Genomic DNA, 13779 nt, shown 5'->3' with positions numbered 1-13779 from the left:
CAGAGGCATGTAATGACTCTTTAGTAATATTATTCAACATACAACCCAGCATTCCTCTGTGCATTAGTCTTTACATTAAAAATGCTATTTATTTTTTAGTGGTATGTTCTAGAGGGCATCAGAGCTTTTGCCGATGGTTTCAAGCTTGAAGTGGGATTTTCCTTCACGATCGTTATCTACCTTCTCTGGAATCTTATTCCTTCCTTTTTACTTAGGCAATTTTATTATGACAACTGGCTATAAAATAAAAGCATAGCCTACAGGAATGTGCTGGTTTGGATTCCTGTGGAAATAAGATTCAGACACAGAGACTAATACCAGGGAAACTGTGATTACAAAAGCTATTAGTCATAAATTGTCATAACTTTCCTATGGAAATTCATACTTTTCTTCTTCTCCTTTCTTTTTTCATAAACTATTTTCTACCTTTGTTCTTGTTAGTTGTCGTTGAGTTGATTCCAACTCATGGGGACCGCATGTTTTACAGAGTGGAACTGTGCTTCACAGGGTTTTCAAGACTGTGACCTTTTGGAAGCAGATTGCTAGGTTTGTCTTCTGGGTGGATTCAAACTGTCAACCTTTTGGCTGGTAGTCAAATACTTCACCATTGTGCCACCCAGGGACTCTGTCTTTTCCTTTCTTTTACCTCTTGATTATAAACTGAGATCCTGATCCAGATGAGAGAAGAACAATGTGGAGTGCAGTCCTTCCTGAAGATTCTGGAGAGAGGGCCTATGCAGTAAGGGGGTTCTTGCTGTTACTATTAGTGACAAGACTCAAAAGGCAAATACCCTGAGAGAGTGGACACTGATCATTGATCCCCATTATGCTAAAAGTTATTGATCTCTGTTTCTCCTCTGAGTATATGTTTTGACACTGGAAGACAGAGACAAGGAAGAAAAACACTACAATGGGAGAGGCCACCATACAGGTCAAAAAGACAGAAAGGAGAGATTAGAGGCACCAAAGAGAACATTTGTTTACTTTGCATTTTTTTCCTGAGTTGGTTTTATTTTAGACCTCCTCACCACAAACAAAGAGCAGACACTGAATGAATAACTTATTTTAGAAGGGTCAGCACAAAGATGGTTTCTATGAGGGGGAGGTCAAAGATGTCCCAAATGTCCACCTTTTCCAAACTGCTGTACCACTCCGTCATCTCCAACATCTACTACTCCTCCTCTCCTTAGTACTTTCCCTCCTGTCTTTGGGTTCTGCAATTCGCTGCAACATCTCACGGAACTCACAAACCACCAAGGAAATGGCTCATGTGGTTGTAGAGGCTGGCAAGTCCCAAATTCATGGGTCAGTCATCAGGCTGGAGGCTTCTCCTGATTGATGTGATTGCAGGGGATGAAGAACCCAAATCAGCATGTCAGGTGGCAGACTGCTGGCTCACAGGGCTGTGGAAACTGGTGAATCAGGTCACGCTGCTGGCTCAAATTTCAAGAAATGGAAGTCAGATGATGATGAGCAGGATGCAGGATCCCGAGCGAGAGAGAAAACGTTGTCAGAACATTCATATGTATATTGGACGTAGACCATACCCTCAAGGAAACTCCCCTTACTTGAGCAAGGTGGTGCAAGGGTGTGACTTGAATAAGGGTGGTAACAGTGGTGACTGGGGTAAGGGTGGTGACTTGAGTCATACCCTCTAGTAAGGTGGTGATTTGGTGACTCAAGATATACCCCACCCTAATCTGCCTCACTAACATAACAGACAACTCACTCCCAAACGGGACCATAACCACAGGCACAGAGCCTAGGATTTATAACATATCACAAAATGGAGGATAATTACATGAGATCATAAAACAGAAGATGGATATGTCATTACATAAATTTACATCATTACATAACAGCCAAACCACTGAAAACAATGGCCCAGCCAATTTGACACATAACCTTAACCATCACAGGTTCTGTACAACTTACACATGTTAGCAGCAAGCTGTCCAATCCCCTTGGTGGGCCACAAGCACCTTATTTGCATAGAGTCACTCAATCACTGTGTGGGAGTCACAAAAGGTATGGCTAGAAGGGCCATATTAAGTAGTTCACTGCACTGCTGACACCATAAAGGAATATAAGATTTGGAATTTAGACTGGAAGAGGATTCTGTCTGATCTTTTGATACTTTGGAATTCGTAGGGAGAACCCCAAGTAGAAGCTAACTCTTAAAGGGCTGTGTTTCTCAGGGCAACCAAACTCTTAATTGAAGGTCTTTGAAGTTTGTTTCATAAGTGGATATATCTATATATATACCTTGACATTATATGAGATATTACTTACCAGGAATGGATCTGATAATTGTGCATGATAAAAATTTTTGAAGAACCAAATGTAGATTTTGAGAGTTAGAAACATTGAAAACAAATTATTTACTGTTATTTAATAGTTACTACTAACAGAAAAGTTTGTGGCTTGAACTTATCCAAAGGCACTTTGGAACACAGTCCTGGTAATCTGTTTCCAAAAGGTCCCAGCCATTGAAAATTCTGTGGAGCATAGTTCTCTATTTACACACATGAGGTCACCATGAGTTTGAATCAACCCAATGACAACTTTTTTTTTTGGTAAGAAGAAAAGGAGAAATGTCAAAAATTCTGAGAGGTAATTAATGTTTTCAGAGTGTCATTTGCTCCACTAGCAAAATTTAGACCACATGACACATTTTCTTTGTGTCACAGTGAGATTTCTGGGCAACAGTTTTGACTGTCAGAATAGCACAGGATAGGCCCTTTCAGATATGGGTCTGAGTGAGGACATGTTTCCTGGTCAGTGTGTGCTCCTAGGAATTTATATAGCTCAGAGCTACCTAACCCATTAGGGAAGGGTTGCATCTTGGCAGAACCTGCAGGCACAAGATGGGGTGCGCATTCCTTTTTGATATCTCCGAGTAAGTCTTGCAATTTGGTCTGAATGATAGTATTTTGTCCTGAAACAGGCGGAGCTCTGAGATTGAGGAGTCTTTGGTACCTGAAGAGGGAATAAGTGTAGGAGGGAAAGAAGGGGGTAGAAAGTGGGGAAAAGCATTCTCCGCTTGCCCCACTTATCTATCTCATCTCCCAGACAAGATCTTGGCCTAGCGAAGTTTCTAGCCAGGCTAGATCATTGCCCTGTTACACATGGAGTGATCTTTTTCATTATTACTTAGAAGTGAATTTATTTTAAAATGTTTACTGTTTTTTCTTATTATGAGAGCAACATATATTCATTAATAAAAAGTTAGAAACCATTGATGAAGAGAAAAAAAAAGAGGAACATAGAAAACATCATAAATATCACCTATTTACCACCAAGACCATCACAGATAAAAACTTGTGCTTATCTTTCTAAACTTTTTAAGTGACATGTAAACACATTTTCTCCCATGTGCCTGTCAGTTTGTCATACTGTGGGGGCTTACGTGTTGCTGTGATGCTGGAAGCTATGCCACCAGTATTCAGATGCCAGAAGGGTCACCCAAGGTAGACAGGTTTCATCTAAACTTCCAGACTAAGACAGACTAAGAAGGACTACTTCTGAAAAGAATTAGTGAGAACCTTATGAACAGCAGCAGAACTTTGTCTGATATAGTGCTGGAAGATGAGCCTCTCAGGTCGAAAGACACTCAAAGCACAACTGGGTAAGAGCTGCCTCCTCAAAGTAGAGTTGACATTAACGATGTGGATGGAGTCAAGCTTTCAGGACCTTCATTTGCTGATGTGACATGACTCAAAATGAGAAGAAACAGTTACAAACGTCCATTAATAATCAGAATGTGAAATGAACATTGTCTGAATTTAGGAAAATTGGAAATCATCTAAAATGAAAGAGAACACATAAACATCGATACCCTTGGCATTAGTGAACTGAAATGGATGCGTTTTGGCCATTTTTAATCAGATAATCATGTGGTATACAATGCTGGAAATGACAACTTGAAAAGAAATGGGGTTGCACTCACCGTCAAAAAGAAAGTTTCAAGATCTATCCTGAAGTACGACACTGTCAGAGATAGGATAATATCCATATGCCTACAAAGAAGACAAGTTAATACGACCATTATTCAGATTTATGCACCAACAACCGCTAAAGCCAAAGATGAAGAAACTGAAGATTTTTACTAACTTCTGCTGTCTGAACTTGATTGAGCATGCAATCAGGATGCATTGATAATTACTGGTGATTGGAATGCGAACGTTGGAAATAAAGAAGAAGGACAGGTAGTTGGAAAATATGGCCTTGGTGATAGAAATGATGCCAGAAATCGCATGAGAGAATTTTGCAAGACCAACGACTTCTTCATTGCAAATACCTTCCACCAGTATGAACAGTGACTATACACATGGACCTCACCAGACGGAATACACAGGAATCAAATCAAATACTTCTGTGGAAAGAGATGATGGAAAACCTCAATATTATCAGTTAGAACAAGGGCAGGGACAGGCCATCAATTGCTCATATGCAAGTTCAAGTTGAAACTGAAGAAAATTAGAACAAGTCCACCAAAGCCAAAGTATGACCTTGAGTATAACCCACTTGAATTTAGAGACCATCTCAAGATCAGATTTGACACATTGAACACTAATGACTGCAGACCAGATAAGTTCTGGGATGGCATCAAGAACATCACACATGAAGAAAGCAAAAGGTCATTAAAAAACAGGAAAGAAAGAAAAGACCAAAATCAATGTCAGAAGAGACTCTGAAGCTTGCTCTTGAATATAAAGTAAAGCAAATGGAAGAAATGATGAAGTAAAAGAGCTAAACAGAAGATTTCAAAGGGCAGCTCAAGAACACAAGGTAAAGTATTATAATGAGATGTGCAAAGACCTGGAAATAGAAAACCAAAAGGGAAAAACATGTTCAGCATTTCTCAAGCTGAAAGAACTGAAGAAAAAAATTCAAGCCTTGAGTTGAATATTAAAGGATTCTATGAGGAAAATATTAAATAACACAGGAAGCATCAAAAGAAGATGGAAGGAGTACATAGAGTCACTATACCAAAAAGAATTTGTTGACATTCAGTCATTTTAGGAGGTAGCACATAGTCAGCAACTGATGGCACTGAAGGAAGAAGTATCAAGCTGCACTGAAGTCAAGGAAGATTGAAGAAGAATGATGCCTTTGAATAGCATTGTTGGTGAAGAATATTGAATATACCATGGACTACCAAAAGAATTGGTCAATGTTCAGCCATTTCAAGAGGCAGCATATGATCAGGAACCAATTGTACTGAAGGAAGAAGTCCAAGCTGCACTGAAGGCATTGACAAAGAACGAGGCTCCCGGAACTGATGGAATACCAATTGAGATGTTTCAACAAACAGCTGCAGCTCTGGAAGTGCTCATTCATCTATGCCAGGAGATTTGGAAGACAGCTACCTGACCAACTGACTGGAAGAGATCCATAGTTATGCCTGTTACCAAGAAAGGTGATACAACCAAATGTAGAAATTATGGGACAACATCATTAATATCAGACCCAAGTAAAATTTTGCTGGCGATCATTCAAATGCAACTGCAATAGTATATCAATGGGGAACTGCCAGAAATTCAGGTTGGATTCAGAAGAGGATGTGGAATCAGGGATATCATTGCTGATGTCAAATGGATCCTGGCTGAAAGCAGAGGATACCAGAAAGATGTTTACCAGTGTTCTATTGGCTATGCAAAGGTGTTCGACTATGTGGTTCATAATGAATTATGGATAACATTGTGAAGAATGGGAATTCCAGAACACTTAATTGTGCTCATGAGAACTCTATACATAGATCAAGAGGCTGTTATTCAGACAGAACAAGGGAATACTGCCTGGTTTAAAGTCAGGAAAGGTGTGCATTAGGGTTGTCCCCTTTCACCATACCTGTTCAATCTGTATGCTGAGCAGATAATCCAATAGGCCGGACAGTATGAAGAAGAACAGGGTATCAGGATTGGAGGAAGACTCATTAACAAACTGTGTTATGCAGATGACTTAACCTTGTTTGCTGAAAGTGAAGAGGACTTGAAGCACTTACCTGATGAAGATCAAAGACCACAGCCTTCAGTATGGATTACACCTCAACATAAAGAAGACAAAATCCTCACAACTGGACCAATAAGCAACATCATGATAAATGGAGAGAAGATTGAAGTTGTCAAGGATTTCATTTTACTTGAATCCACAATCAACACCCATGGAAGCAGCAGTCAAGAAATCAAGAGATAGATTGCATTGGGCAAATCTGCTGTGAAAGACCTCTTTAAGGTGTTGAAAAGCAAAGATGTCACCTTGAAGAATAAGATGCTCCTGACCCAAGCCATGGTATTTTCAATCACATCATATGCATACAAAATCTGGACAGTGAATAAGGAAGAATGAAGAAGAATCGAAGGCTTTGAATTGTGGTGTTGGTGAAGAATATTGAATATACCACGGACTGCCAAAAGAATGAACAAATCTGTCTTGGAAGGAGGCGGGGCCAAGACAGCTAACTAGTCAGAAGCTTCTGCTGAACCCTCTTGTAACAAAGACCCGAAAAAACAAGTGAATCGATTACATTTATGACAATCTATGAACCCTGACCATCAAACACAGAACTAAGGAATTGATCTGAGTGACAGGGGAGCGACAGACAGTGCAGAAGCAGCGACAAGCTGCTGAGCCTGCACCTCACCTCAGCTCTGATTACTTGGCGCCATTCTTTAGCACAAATGTGGCTGGGCTGTTGGTAGTTTCCTGAGACATGGCAGATTCAGCAAAAGAAGGCAAGCAAAGTGGTGCACCCCTGACCCTGTGGCGTGTTCATAGCATGGCTGTCTGCAGAGTTCAGGAAGCATCTGCTTCAGTGAAAAAAGGCAAGTGAAGTGCTGGCATCCCGACCCCCTGGTGTGATGGTGGTGGATCTTGCTGTGGGGTTTAGGACAAAGCTGCTTCAGCTAAAGAAGGCAACTGCTGGACGCAGCCCTAACCCCTTGGGGCAATCTCAGCAGGGACCCAGACAGCACACAGAGGCTACACACACTTCTGGAATCTGAGATGAAATAGGGCTCTTGACACAAGATAAGTGATTTTGTCTAACTTACCTCACAAATCTAATAGCTCCTTCTTCTGAAAGTACTCTCTCCTATCTATCTGCTCCCTCCCACATCTACCCCAGGCCGGCTTCATTAGCAGTTGAAGTCCCTGGGCTTGAGATAGAATGTGCCACGCCCTCTCCGACCCATTCTCCTGGCCTGGGAGAGGGAGCAAATTAACAAACAGGGAAAAAATACCTTCCTAACTCCCCTAAACTGGAAGCTCAGAGCAGAAGCGGCTTCAGTACAGGCATAAGTGATCCACAGACTTTAGCTTTCACCCCTACATGGAACCAGGTGGCTATTATAATGCAGGGGCAAATCTGTTAGAATTCTGACTGCAATTGTTTCAGCAGTGCTGTGGAGAGGCAGGTTTTGGAGGTCTGATACTGCTCTGCCTATTAAACAGAGCCCTCACCAACCCACAGCAAGGACCTGAGGGCTGAGGCTCCATCCGCCCCACCTAGTTGCCCATGAAAGGAGTCTGAGGATAGTGGTGCCTACCAGTCTTTACAAGTAAAACCACTCAGTGCCTAAGGTACAGCTACAGAACCCACCCACCAGAGAGCTCTAGAGAACAGAAATGCTCCTTCCTCACTGACACTTGGGGGAAGGCTGTCAGCACCCTGCCCTGCTCAGACTGTGACCCCTTGCCACTACCAGAAACCAGCACATAAAACCATCACCACTACTCTTCTAAGATAGTAGGTGAGAGCCCACACCACACAATAAGTAACCGACATCAGGACACCTGAGCTGAATCTATACAAAAATAGTTAATGGACGCATAGGCACATATACCTGGTAACAGCTCTAACCATCTGGTAATAGGTCATTAGTGCTTCAAAGGTTCCAGTAATCAAGTTAGCGCACTCTAGTAGCGTATTTGGGTGTACTGAAACAAAACAAAGCAAGAAAATAGGACACAGTGAGCAAACATAAAATAAATTATTGCAATAACTTATAGATGGCTCAGAGAGAGCAGTTGATATCAAATCACGTAAAGAAGCAGACTAAAAAAAATGAAGAAGAGGCGGAGCCAAGATGGCGGACTAGGCAGACGCTACCTCGGATCCCTCTTACAACAAAGACACGGAAAAACAAGTGAATCGATCACATACATAACAATCTACGAACCCTGAACAACAAATACAGATTTAGAGACGGAGAACGAACTAATATGGGGAAGCAGCGATTGTTTCCAGAGCCTGGAGCCAGCGTACCAGTCAGGTATGGCACAAGCACAGAGAGCTGCTCCACCCCCCTGAACTAACCCTGGGAGGGAGACCAGCCGGTTCCGCGGGGGGCGTGGGACGCAGCCGGTAGGAGAAGTCCCCGGGAGGCAGTGACTGGTCTTGGAACGGGGAGAGCAGCATCCCAGCCGGGGAACCATCCCGCCGGGATTTGGACTGGACGCAGGTACAGCATAAACACGGAGAGCTGCTCCACCCCCCTGAACTAACCCCAGGAAGGGGCCCAGCCGGGTCGCACGGGCGGCGTGGGACGCAGCCGATAGGAGAAGTCCCCGGGAGGCAGCGATTGGTATTGGAGTGGGGAGAACAGCATCCTAGCCAGGACACTCGGTCACGGCACAAGCACGGGGAGCTGCTCCACCCACCTGAACTAACCCCGGGAGGCGGCCCAACTGGTTCTCAGGGGCCGCACAGCCACGCGGCTGGAGGGACGAGAAGTCCCCGGGAGGCAGCGACTGATTTTGGAGTCAAGAGTGCACCGTCCCAGTAGGGGAGCCTTGATGCTGGGCGTGGGGCTGGAAGCGGAGGATCTGACCGTGACTCCAGCGGGCCAGACCCCCCGGAGGCAATCTCCACACAGCCAGCACACATAGGCGACGCGCCCTCGGGAATCTCAGATATAATAGTCATTCCAAGCAAGACAAGCAACTCTGGCTATATTCTGAGGTGCTACTCTCCTATCTCTCTGTTCCCTCCCCCACCCTCCCCAGGCGGCTTCATTAACATCCGAATAGCCTGAGCCAGAGGGAGAACTCTGATAGGGATCTGACTGCATTTTTTTTTTAGCGGATTTTCTGGAAAAACTACTTTCCCAGTGATGGTTCGGAGACAACAATCCATATCAAACCACTTAAAGAAGCAGACCATGACAGCTTCTCCAACCCCCCAAACAAAAGAATCAAAATCTTTCCCAAATGAAGATACAATCCTGGATTTATCAGATACAGAATATAAAAAACTAATTTACAGAATGCTTAAAGATATCACAAATGAAATTAGGATAACTGCAGAAAAAGCCAAGGAACACACCGATAAAACTGTTGAAGACCTCAAAAAGATTATTCAAGAACATAGTGGAAAAATTAATAAGTTGCAAGAATCCATAGAGAGACAACATGCAGAAATCCAAAAGATTAACAACAGAATTACAGAATTAGACAATGCAATAGGAAGTCAGAGGAGCAGACTCGAACAATTAGAATGCAGACTGGGACATCTGGAGGACCAGGGAATCAACACCAACATAGCTGAAAAAAAATCAGATAAAAGAATTAAAAAAAATGAAGAAACCCTAAGAATTATGTGGGACTCAATCAAGAAGGATAACCTGCAGGTGATTGGAGTCCCAGAACAGGGAGGGGGGACAGAAAACACAGAGAAAATAGTTGAAGAACTCCTGACACAAAACTTCCCTGACATCATGAAAGACGAAAGGATATCTATCCAAGATGCTCATCGAACCCCATTTAAGATTGATCCAAAAAGAAAAACACCAAGACATATTGTCATCAAACTCACCAAAACCAAAGATCAACAGAAAATTTTAAAAGCAGCCAGGGAGAAAAGAAAGGTTTCCTTCAAGGGAGAATCAATAAGAATAAGTTCAGACTACTCAGCAGAAACCATGCAGGCAAGAAGGGAATGGGACGACATATACAGAACACTGAAGGAGAAAAACTGCCAGCCAAGGATCATATATCCAGCAAAACTCTCTCTGAAATATGAAGGCGAAATTAAGATATTTACAGACAAACACAATTTTAGAGAATTTGCAAAAACCAAACCAAAGCTACAAGAAATACTAAAGGATATTGTTTGGTCAGAGAACCAATAATATCAGATATCAGCACAACACAAGGTCACAGAACAGAACGTCCTGATATCAACTCAAATAAGGAAATCACAAAAACAAACAAATTAAGATTAATTAAAAAAAAAATACACATAACAGGGAATCATGGAAGTCAATAGGTAAAAGATCACAATAATCAAAAAGAGGGACTAAATACAGGAGGCATTGAACTGCCATATGGAGAGTGATACAAGGCGATATAGAACAATACAAGTTAGGTTTTTACTTAGAAAAACAGGGGTAAATAATAAGGTAACCACAAAAAGGTATAACAACTCTATAACTCAAGATAAAAGCCAAGAAAAACGTAACGACTCAACTAACATAAAGTCAAACACTATGAAAATGAGGACCTCACAATTTACTAAGAAAAACGCCTCAGCACAAAAAAGTATGTGGAAAAATGAAATTGTCAACAACACACATAAAAAGGCATCAAAATGACAGCACTAAAAACTTATTTATTTATAGTTACCCTGAATGTAAATGGACTAAATGCACCAATAGAGAGACAGAGAGTCACAGACTGGATAAAGAAACACGATCCATCTATATGCTGTCTACAAGAGACACACCTTAGACTTAGAGACACAAACAAACTAAAACTCAAAGGATGGAAAAAAGTATATCAAGCAAACAATAAGCAAAAAAGAAGAGGAGTAGCAATATTAATTTCTGACAAAACAGACTTTAGACTTAAATCCACCACAAAGGATAAAGAAGGACACTATATAACGATAAAAGGGACAATTGATCAGGAAGACATAACCATATTAAATATATATGCACCCAATGACAGGGCTGCAAGAAACATAAATCAAATTTTAACAGAATTGAAAAGTGAGATAGATACCTCCACAATTATAGTAGGAGACTTCAACACACCACTTTCGGAGAAGGACAGGACATCCAGTAAGAAGCTCAATAGAGACATGGAAGATCTAATTACAACAATCAATCAACTTGACCTCATTGACTTATACAGAACTCTCCACCCAACTGCTGCAAAATATACTTTTTTTTCTAGCACACGTGGAACATTCTCTAGAATAGACCACATATTAGGTCATAAAACAAACCTTTGCAGAGTCCAAAACATCGAAATATTACAAAGCATCTTCTCAGACCACAAGGCAATAAAACTAGAGATCAATAACAGAAAAACTAGGGAAAAGAAATCAAATACTTGGAAAATGAACAATACCCTCCTGAAAAAAGACTGGGTTATAGAAGACATCAAGGAGGGAATAAGGAAATTCATAGAAAGCAACAAGAATGAAAATACTTCCTATCAAAACCTCTGGGACACAGCAAAAGCAGTGCTCAGAGGCCAATTTATATCGATAAATGCACACATACAAAAAGAAGAAAGAGCCAAAATCAGAGAACTGTCCCTACAACTTGAACAAATAGAAACTGAGCAACAAAAGAATCCATCAGGCTCCAGAAGAAAACAAATAATACAAATTAGAGCTGAACTAAATGAATTAGAGAACAGAAAAACAATTGAAAGAATTAACAAAGCCAAAAGCTGGTTCTTTGAAAAAATTAACAAAATTGATAAACCATTGGCTAGACTGACTAAAGAAATACAGGAAAGGAAACAAATAACCTGAATAAGAAACGAGAAGGACCACATCAGAACAGAACCAAATGAAATTAAAAGAATCATTTCAGATTATTATGAAAAATTGTACTCTAACAAATTTGAAAACCTAGAAGAAATGGATGAATTCCTGGAAAAACACTACCTACCTAAACTAACACATTCAGAAGTAGAACAATAGACCCATAACAAAAAAAGAGATTGAAACGGTAATCAAAAAACTCCCAACAAAAAAAAGCCCTGGCCCGGACGGCTTCACTGCAGAGTTCTAACAAACTTTCAGAGAAGAGTTAACACCACTACTTCTGAAGGTATTCCAAAGCATAGAAAATGACGGAATACTACCCAACTCATTCTATGAAGCCACCATTTCTCTGATACCAAAACCAGGTAAAGACATTACAAAAAAAGAAAATTATAGACCTATATCCCTCATGAACATTGATGCAAAAATCCTCAACAAAATTCTAGCCAATAGAATCCAACAACACATCAAAAAAATAATTCACCCTGATCAAGTGGGATTTATACCAGGTATGCAAGGCTGGTTTAATATTAGAAAAACCATTAATGTAATCCATCACATAAATAAAACAAAAGACAAAAACCACATGATCTTATCAATTGATGCAGAAAAGGCATTTGACAAAGTCCAACACCCATTTATGATAAAAACTCTTACCAAAATAGGAATTGAAGGAAAATTCCTCAACATAATAAAGGGCATCTATGCAAAGCCAACAGCCAATATCACTCTAAATGGAGACAACCTGAAAGCATTTCCCTTGAGAACGGGAACCAGACAAGGATGCCCTTTATCACCGCTCTTATTCAACATCGTGCTGGAAGTCCTAGCCAGGGCAATTAGGCTAGACAAAGAAATAAAAGGTATCCGGATTGGGAAGGAGGAAGTAAAGTTATCACTATTTGCAGATGACATGATTATATACACAGAAAACCCTAAGGAATCCTGCAGAAAACTACTGAAACTAATAGAAGAGTTTGGCAGAGTCTCAGGTTATAAAATAAACATACAAAAATCACTTGGATTCCTCTACATCAACAAAAAGAACACCGAAGAGGAAATAACCAAATCAATACCATTCACAGTAGCCTCCAAGAAGATAAGATACTTAGGAATAAATCTTACCAAGGATGTAAAAGACCTATACAAAGAAAACTACAAAGCTCTACTACAAGAAATTCAAAAGGACCTACTTAAGTGGAAAAACATACCCTGCTCATGGATAGGAAGACTTAACATAGTAAAAATGTCTATTCTACCAAAAGCCATCTATACATTTAATGCACTTCCAATCCAAATTCCAATGTCTTATTTTAAGGGGATAGAGAAACAAATCACCAATTTCATATGGAAGGGAAAGAAGCCCCGGATAAGCAAAGCACTACTGAAAAAGAAGAAGAAAGCGGGAGGCCTCACTTTACCTGACTTCAGAACCTATTATACAGCCACAGTAGTCAAAACAGCCTGGTACTGGTACAACAACAGGCACATAGACCAATGGAACAGAATTGAGAACCCAGACATAGATCCATCCACGTATGAGCAGCTGGTATTTGACAAAGGACCAGTGTCAATTAATTGGGGAAAAGATAGCCTTTTTAACAAATGGTGCTGGCATAACTGGATATCCATTTGCAAAAAAATGAAACAGGACCCATACCTCACACCATGCACAAAAACTAACTCCAAGTGGATCAAAGACCTAAACATAAAGACTAAAACGATAAAGATCATGGAAGAAAAAATTGGGACAAACCTAGGAGCCCTAATACAAGGTATAAACAGAATACAAAACATTACCAAAAATGATGAAGAGAAACCCGATAACTGGGAGCTCCTAAAAATCAAACACCTATGCTCATCGAAAGACTTCTCCAAAAGAGTAAAAAGACCACCTACAGACTGGGAAAGAATTTTCAGCTATGACATCTCCGACCAGCGCCTGATCTCTAAAATCTACATGATTCTGTCAAAACTCAACCACAAAAAGACAAACA

Source organism: Loxodonta africana, chromosome 4 (genome assembly GCF_030014295.1).
Source record: "Loxodonta africana isolate mLoxAfr1 chromosome 4, mLoxAfr1.hap2, whole genome shotgun sequence".
Classification (NCBI taxonomy): Eukaryota; Metazoa; Chordata; class Mammalia; order Proboscidea; family Elephantidae; genus Loxodonta; species Loxodonta africana.
This window is presented reverse-complemented; position numbering follows the sequence as displayed.